Source organism: Berghia stephanieae, chromosome 3 (genome assembly GCF_034508935.2).
Source record: "Berghia stephanieae isolate SIO BIC M18660-M18661 chromosome 3, UCSD_Bste_1.3, whole genome shotgun sequence".
NCBI lineage: Eukaryota > Metazoa > Mollusca > Gastropoda > Nudibranchia > Aeolidiidae > Berghia > Berghia stephanieae.
In genome coordinates this window covers 57,395,660-57,404,625 of record NC_088362.1, presented here as the reverse complement: position 1 = coordinate 57,404,625, position 8,966 = coordinate 57,395,660, and the positions used below count along the sequence as shown (strand labels likewise).

The 8,966-nt window shown below is 36.0% G+C and overlaps 1 long non-coding RNA gene across 1 annotated transcript; it reads left to right on the top strand.

Annotated features, from left to right (window-relative positions):
- Window positions 1-6,167: 6,167 nt before the first annotated feature.
- LOC144969598 (uncharacterized) lies at window positions 6,168-7,337 on the top strand. The gene is made up of 2 exons (XR_013644778.1): window positions 6,168-6,406; window positions 6,962-7,337. It is a non-coding gene; the product is annotated as an uncharacterized LOC144969598 (long non-coding RNA).
- Window positions 7,338-8,966: the final 1,629 nt, after the last annotated feature.

Sequence of the window (8,966 nt, the reverse complement as noted above, 5' to 3'; positions counted from 1 at the left end):
TAAAAAAATGTAAATTAGGGTAAATATGTTGTACGTGGTGGCACTCCAAAAATAATGTAATAATTAACATTAAGTAAGAGAAAGGAAGAAAATAGCCAATACCATTGGTTATGGTAGTAGCTAAATAAGACTTACCGAACTTCTATCAAAATGCGAAATATCAAACAACACACAGCACACTTGTTATGATGGCAATAGCCCTTTGAACTGATATAACAATTATAATATATTATAATTATTGGATTCGTTATCTTTTTCACACACACTAACAGAGTGAAGGGGAAAGAAGCACGTTACCAAATTATAATAAATTATAAGCAGATAGACGTCTATACTAAATCCTGATTTCAATTTGACTAGCTATGTCTAGATATGACTTGCCCGGTGACTCATTGACATCATAATAATAGTATAACAGTTAGTCTACCCACTGCTACGCGGGATAGACAAGTGTCTCATGTCTTTTGAAGATTATAAAAACTTTATCTGTAACGAAAGGTGACGTAACTATAGAATCATATAGTGCGCGCTTGGCTAAGAAACTCACAACATTGCCATCCGGAAATGTAACGAACCAAAACACAAAACTATGTGCAATCTTGGTCGGTTATAGTCTGGTTGATACAGTTTAGTGAGAATTACTCATAAACGTGGATGGCAAAAAAAAAAACAAACAAACAAACAATAGCAATGACCTGAGTGACGTCATCTTCAGTCTATCTAAACAGATAGCATATAAAATAACAAAAATGGATTGGAAGCAGCCATTTAATTAATGAGATGGATTATTTTGACGTTTCTGGTTTCCCTTAAGTCAACGAAATACGATGAATGAAACACTGCACGACATAACCCCCCCCCCCACCCCCCACCCCCTCGCCCCCTTTATAAAAAATAGATTGCACACCTTTTATAAATATTTATTGTTCTATTTAAATTCATTCTTCCTTACTAAGGAGCAGTCTATTTATTCTTATCCCATCGTTATTTTCTTTATTCACCTTACTCATTTCTTTTTCGGCTTTAGTGCTTCATTCATCGTATTTTGTTGACAAAGGCTAAACCCGAAACGTCCATCTTATCTGTCTCGTTAATTAGATTAAAGCTTCCAATCCATTTGACTATTATTATTTATTTCTTCGAGCTTCGAGCTTCGCGAGGTCCCAGGTTTGAGAGTTGTTGTTTTGGGGGGGGGGGGTTGGTTGTGTTTTTGTTGTTGTTGTTGTTGTTTTTTTTGTTTTTTTTTTGTTTATTGTCTTGTTTTGTTTGTTTTTTTGCCAAGAGTTGGGTCATTTATATCGATCAATATTTTAAGGACGAGTTTTCTGGCTAACATTTTAAGTACGTATTTTTCCAGAGTACGCAGTTAATTGGTTAAGTACCAAAATGTCATCAAACTCAAACTGTAATATGAATGAAAGTGTAATGCATTGTTTCTTACACCTAATCCGCCGTACTCTAGAAAGACCCATATTTAAAAATTTGGCCAGAAAACTCGTCCTTCAAATATCGATCGATCTAAATTACTCTAATCGTGGCAAAAACCGCTCAATCCTCTCGGACTTTAATGAAGACTTCGCGAAGTACCAGGTTTGAGAGTTTTGGCCAAGATGAGGGTTATCTCAATCGATCGATATTTTAAGGACGAATTTTCTGGCCAAATTTTTAAATATGGTTTTTTTTTTCTCCAGAGAATTGCGGTTAAATGTTGTTTCGTAATGAAGCACTTACTAATGCATATTATTATTATGACGAAGACCTAGATGACTGCATCGGTTTCCCAAGCTATAGAAGGAAAGAACTTGACGTCATTCAACTCAGTCACCTGTTTATAAACAGACATTTTAATGATTAGTTCTCACTAAATTATATCAATCCGACTATAGACGTTTAGGGCTTCACATAGGTCGGTATGTTAAAATCCCGCTGGTGGGTGTTGTGAGTATTTTATCTAAACGCATAACATCAATTTTCATTAGTAATCCTTTTTTGTTTAGCTTAGAGCCATGGGTTGTTTGTTTGGTTAATCATATAATATGTCGTAGATTAATTTGCGTCAGGCGTGTCATGATTGCAGACTTGTGCGGCGATGTGGCAGTCCTTCAGTGCCATTAGGCCCATAGAGCCGGAGTTAATCCCGGTTTCCATCGCGTGAAACGGACAATAGCAATTTCTTGTTATCCTCTGGATAGGGCGCTAGTCTATCGCAAAGTACTTTCCGCCAAATCAAACCGACTCAGCTACCCATTCACTGCTGAGGGGTCAGAAAAACCTCGACTGCACCCGGGATTGATCTTGGTCCCGTTGCTTGTGAAGCGAGTGCTCTACCAACTGAGCTATCGGGACCCCCAGTGCGGCGATGTGGTCTAGTGGTATGACATTTGCCATCGGACCTTAAGGTCCAGGGTTCAAGTCCCGCTCTGAGCCATGTACTCATTTTACACAGGAGTACGACCAAGCAATGTTTGTCCGAGCACGTTTGAAACGTGTCACAAATACCCTGTTTTGATTGGTCAAATATCTACTGGTTATGAACCAATGACCTCGAGCACATGGAAAGGCAATATAGGTTAGTCTCATTGAGTGTGAAAAAGACCCATTTCAGTAATTGAGTTCCTGAAAAGGCTCATCTTTTTATGGATTGTCAAAAAGACTCATATAAAATCTCAAGTTTTTTTTTGGTTTTGTTTTTGTTTTATTTTCTTATTTCAGTAATGAAGTTGTTGAATCGAGTCATATTCAAGTTCTTCAAAAGTGATTTTTTTTTATTATGATGATATAATTGCTTTAGTCAATTCATAAAGAATGTTGGTTGAGAAAGGGTTAATTGTCAGTTGGTGACAAGCTATTAATAATAAATAATAATAATGCTGAAAACTTATATAACTCCGCGACACGAGACTCTAAGCGCTCAAATTACAAATTACTTTGACTGAAACATACTCATTCACACACACACACACACACACACAAGCATGCATACACACACACACACACACACAAACACACACATACACACAACTATTTATAACAATGACAAAGTCACTTTGTAATGATCCCCGTTGAGTCAGTTGAAAGACGTGTTTAGGGAACTGTTTACATAAGGATGCCGTATCCGAATTGCTTTGTCACAAGGAAGTGAATCATAACATATAAATAGAGGTGCCCAAATTAATTTTTTTTTTCAATATCTTAACAGCGGAGGTAGGGGACCACTAATAACACTATTGCTGTCTAGTATTCTTCAATTACCCCCCCCCCTTCCTTCCCCTATCTATCTACCTTATTCTTGAACTATATATATATATATATATATATATATATATATATATATATATATATACTTTTTCATCACTCTTTCTCTCTCTCTCTCTCTCTCTCTCTCTCTCTCTCTCTCTCTCTCTCTCTCTCTGTCTGTCTGTCTCTCTCTCTCTCTCTCTCTCTCTCTCTCTCTCTCTCTCTCTCTCTGTGTGTGTGTGTGTCTGTCTGTCTCTCTCTCTCTCTCTCTCTCTCTCTGTGTGTGTGTGTGTCTGTCTGTCTCTCTCTCTCTCTCTCTCTCTCTCTCTCTCTCTCTCTTCCATTGCACACACACACATACATAGACACACACGCACACACAAATTTACAAAGTTTCGCCTATATTATTATGACAATCTAATATAAATATCTATGTATTCTGTGTTTACTTGATAAAGGCCAAGGGCCGAAACGTCGTTTGCTTTGTGTTGTTCATTCATGAGTCAGATATACTCCCTTTATCTTTATCTCCGAATCATAACATAGCTTTTTTGTATTAGCTGTTGTTGGAATGAAAAATTTTGATTAAAATACTTTCACAAATCTTATAAGAACAGCTTTTAAAACAAACAAACAAAAAAAGAAAGAAAAAGAGCAGGATTCGTCATCGGAAAACATTTCGGACTCAAATCCATTTTCTGCTAACAACAAAAACTGTAAAACAATGGGAGCGATCTATAGTCATGTTTTCATGTCATCGATCACATGATTTGTTGCTGTAAAACGATTGGACATTTCTCAATAGATGTAAACACGCTGCCGTTTTGTGAACATAGCTAGTCATGAGTCATACTGAGCAAAATGGCCAATAAATAGGCTTCAACAGTCGTAACGTCACTTCCATCTTAATGACGCATAGTAACTTAGCAACTGACTCTAAACTATCGGAACAATGGCGGACGCCCTAATGGAATATTTCTCCGACGAGCATAAAAGTGTATCCAGAGGAGAAAAACATTATAAATATGATCATGGTTTGACTTTTATACATTCTGATCACATGACACATGAAAAGTTCTCGCAAGCATGAAGAATAAAAAGTACCGATTTTCTTTGTTGAGAACCACACTGCTCGCGCTAGGTGGGCGACGTGACATCAGCCTATTGAATCCAATTGTGAAGTTGGATATTTCTCAAACTGTGAACACTTTTCAATGAGTAGGTCATTTTGAGAACACTTTGCAATGTAACCAATTGCCTCGAGCACATGGAAAAGAGATATAGATTATCCCCATTCCCTAACAAAAGAAACGTTAAATTCTTGTTCCAACAATCCAGTGCACTGTGGTGTCAGGAAGTCTCAGGTTTGATCCCGACTCGGACCACTATTTTTCTTTTTACTTGGTCTTGTACTGAATAATTAACACTTCTAACTTTTCTCTTTTTTACCCATTTTTCAAATATATTCAAACGAACCCACATCGTGAAATGTAATTAGAATTTACAAAACTTTCAACTAAATGTACAACAAAGATTGGCAGCAGATACCGTAGCAAGATAAAAATCTTAAAGGCGACTTTGGAAAAGTGCACCCAAACAATTGTAATATATTTTTTTTTTACTTTGAAAATCGGCATTGATTGACAAGGTAACGATCGAATCATAGACATTCGATTACTTGTCAGACGTGCTAACATTACCCATTGGGGCAGCGTGGCTCAGGGGTACGGGCTTTGCTTCGTACCCGGAAAGTACCGAGTTCGATCACCCGCCGTTGCGCTGTGTGGTCCTGAGCAAGTCAACTCACCCTAGCACAAATTACGGCGCTGCACTGCGGTTAACGCCTGGGTTATTCCAGTCTTCCCTTGGAATAGACCATAGAGATAAATTTTCCCTATGGGATGAATAAAAATTTTTTATTTTTTATTGATTATCAAAGATGACCCGATATTTTGATTACTCGTGTTGTGAATTCCTCAAGAGCATAGCAATCTAGAGACGTGCAGTTCGAGCGACCGTGGCCAAAAAAATCTGGAAGGCCCATGGTTTTTTTTTTAACTGGGGGAAGGGGCGAGAGTTGAGTTACCTCGGTTACCTCCATGATATGGCATTAATTACATGACTCAAACACGCTCGCACGCATACCAAAGCAATCTAGAGTTTTAAGACTAAAACGCACACGCATACACACACACACACATACACACACACACACACACACACACACTTAGCATCACCTAGGTCAAGTAGTGCCATATGTCACACTTTTAAGAATTCAGTCTTGCTTGTACATATTGACCACTTGTAGTTGTGAATCGCCCTTATTCTGTTGTTCATTTTCATGGAGTGACCATTAAGTTTTGTTGTCGTTGTGAATTGCCGTTGTTTATTGCTCATTTTCCCTGTACAATGGATTCGGCAATGCATTTTAAGCAAATAATGAACAATTTTATCATTTTTTATCAATAATAACCGAAAATGCCTCGAAAATGTTCTGTTTTTGATTGCACTTCAAATTATAGACATGGCGAAAAGACAACTGTATATAAATTTCCTTCGGATCCAATTGAGAGACAAATATGGATTAATGCAATGCCAAATAAAATCGATTCGAGTGATGTTACAGACTATATGGGTATCTGTGCCAATCATTGGCATCATGATGCTCCTATGAGACGGAAATCAAGGTATCCTTCACCTGCTATTCCTCCAAATAAATGGCCAAATACAATACCCCCTTCTTGTTTGCGAAAAAACAGCACCATCTCGTCAGACATTAAATTCGACAAGTGAATTTAGAGACAGGCGTCAGGATATTGATGAGTTATCAATTTTTCTTAAGAAAAATTTACTTGAAAATACAGAAAATGAGTTGGGAAAGACCTTTAAAGATTGTTTTGTTCAAGAGATTTCCTCTCTGTAGTTGGACTTTCTTCAGATTCTGAGTTTAGTCTTCATAGTCGTGCTAGGATCGGTATGGTCCACTCATTTAGTATCTACTTTACAGTTAAAGAGGTGAACGATGATCACAGCATCAGGTCAATTCAATATGAGGGTTTCTTTGGAATTAAACAAAGACAACACCAGACTTTCTCAGATGGAACCTTAAAGCGTTGGAGTGAACTTACAGAAATACTTCGATTCTACACACTGGACTCCCAACTAGAAGGTGAGTTAACCTACTATTTTAATTTTTAAATGCGTTAGCGTCAGTTTTATTATCAACGTGAACATAATAATAATAATAATAATAATAATAATAATAATAATAATAATAATAATAATAATAATAATAATAATAATAATAATAATAATAATAATAATAATAATAATGATAAGCAGAAGAAGAAGAAGAAGAAGAAGAAGAAGAAGAAGAAGATGAAGAAGAAGGGGGAGGAGGAGTTGGAGGAGGAGGAGGACGACGACGAGGACGATGATGATGATAATAATAATAATAATAATAATAATAATAATAATAATAATATAATAATAATAATAATAATAATAATAATAATAATAACAATAATGATAATGATAATAATGATGTTGTTGATGATGATGATGATGATGATAAGAAGAACTATTACCCTTGTTGTGTTGCTGTTGTTTTTGATTCGTTATAGATTCACGAAATTAAAATTTTGAAATGCATTTTAAAAATAAAATTCATTATTTTAATCATGTATCGTCTATTTCATTATCTTCTACTTTTTTTTCATTGCAGATGAAGAAAATGAATAGTCAATAGAGAAGTCTAAGGCTATCCAGAAATTTATAGAACGCCAGATTCAGCTCCTGAATGCTCAGAAAAATCAACGGATTTACTGTCCAGATGATTTAATTCTTGCTTTTTCGTGGTACACGAGGTCAAGAGTGCTATATTCTTCTTTACGTGGTCACCTTTATCTCCCTTCTAAGTCCACCCTAGGAAAAATTACACGACAAACCAAAAATGTAGCAGATTTCACCATCTATTCTAAATTTTTCCAACAGCAGGAACTACGAAGCAGAGCTTGTGTTGTGCCAAACTCTTAGTTAACAGAGTATTTTAATTCTAGAGACAGGGATGGTTTATCTTCACCGTGCGAGTTGTTTTTAGAATTTTCACTCCTTTCATATTGTTTCTTTGTTAACAATAAATCAAAAATATGTAGGGCAAGATTAGCCGTAATTCTTGGCAATTTTGCAGAGACATTTGCAATCGATGTGTGTGTTCCTGTAAAGGCTATTCTATGCCTGTCCAATATATTTATGAAGAGATTTTCAATTTTCAATTCGAAGAAGCAGTCGGATAAAGGAAGATGAACAAACTGAGGTCACAGTAATTGTTATATCAGCTCTATTTCTTTGTGGATATCAATTTATCATCCTCATTATCATCATCATCATCCTCATTATCATCATCATCATCATCATCATCATCATCATCATCATCATCATCATCATCATCAGTCCCACCACTACCAACTTCACCGTCTTTGCAACCATCATTATATTCATCTTCATTCACCACCACTACCTCCCCCACCACCACCACCATCATCATCATTATCATTATCATCATCTTTGTCATTATCTACCAGAATCATTATTGTCAATATATATTAGCATCAGCAATCACCGCAATCACCTTCACTTTCTTCATCATTGCCATTAATATATCAGTATTATCTTTATTGCCCTCACCACCATCAATATCATCATCATCTTCACCTTCATCATCACCTTCATCATCATCATCATCATCATCATTATCATCATCATCATCATCATCATCATCATCATTTTCCATCACTACCAGCATAATCGTCTTTGCGATCATAATCATATCCATCTTTATTCACCACCACTACCACCACCGTCCTATTTAAATTATTAGCATCATTATTATCATTATCATCATCTTCATTCGTAGTCTATGTCACTATATATCAGTGTCATCATTATTGCCATCACAAGCATTAATATCACCATTATTTTCACTTTCATCATTATTGTCATTATCTATCAGCAACGTCTTTATTACGTTCACATTCTTTACCATTGTCATTATCTAACAGCATCATCTTTATTGCCATCACCACTAATATCATCTTCATCGCCATCATATCTCCATCATCTACCAACCCCAGCTTTATTGTCGACGTCATCACCAACTTCACCTTCATCATAATCGGCATTATCTATCACCATCATCGTTACACCAGTATCATCACCAGCACCATTATCTTCACTACCACAACCATCAACCTCACCAACGTATATTATCAATTGTCTTCAACATCGTCACCACCACTATCTTTTTTTAATTCATATTGCTATTGAAGCAGCTTTTTGTGTCAATCATATTCTCATATGTAAAAAAATGCCTCGACACATGGGGAAAAGGATATAAAAACCCCATTCCCTAACAAAAAAAAACTTTAAAATTTTTGTTCCCAAAACTGTTGAATGTGGGTTTGTTTTCAGGAAGTTCCAGGTTTATTCCCGACCCCCGGACCACTATTTTTCTTTTACCTTTTTCTTTTACTAATAATTAACACTTCTAACTTTTTCTTTTTTACCCCTTTTTTTAAATATATTCAAACGAAACCCCTCGTGAAATGTAAAAAGAAAAATTTACAAAAACTTTCAACTAAACACACACACACACACACACACTTAGCATCACCTAGGTCAAGTAGTGCCATATGTCACACTTTTAAGAATTCAGTCTTGCTTGTACATAT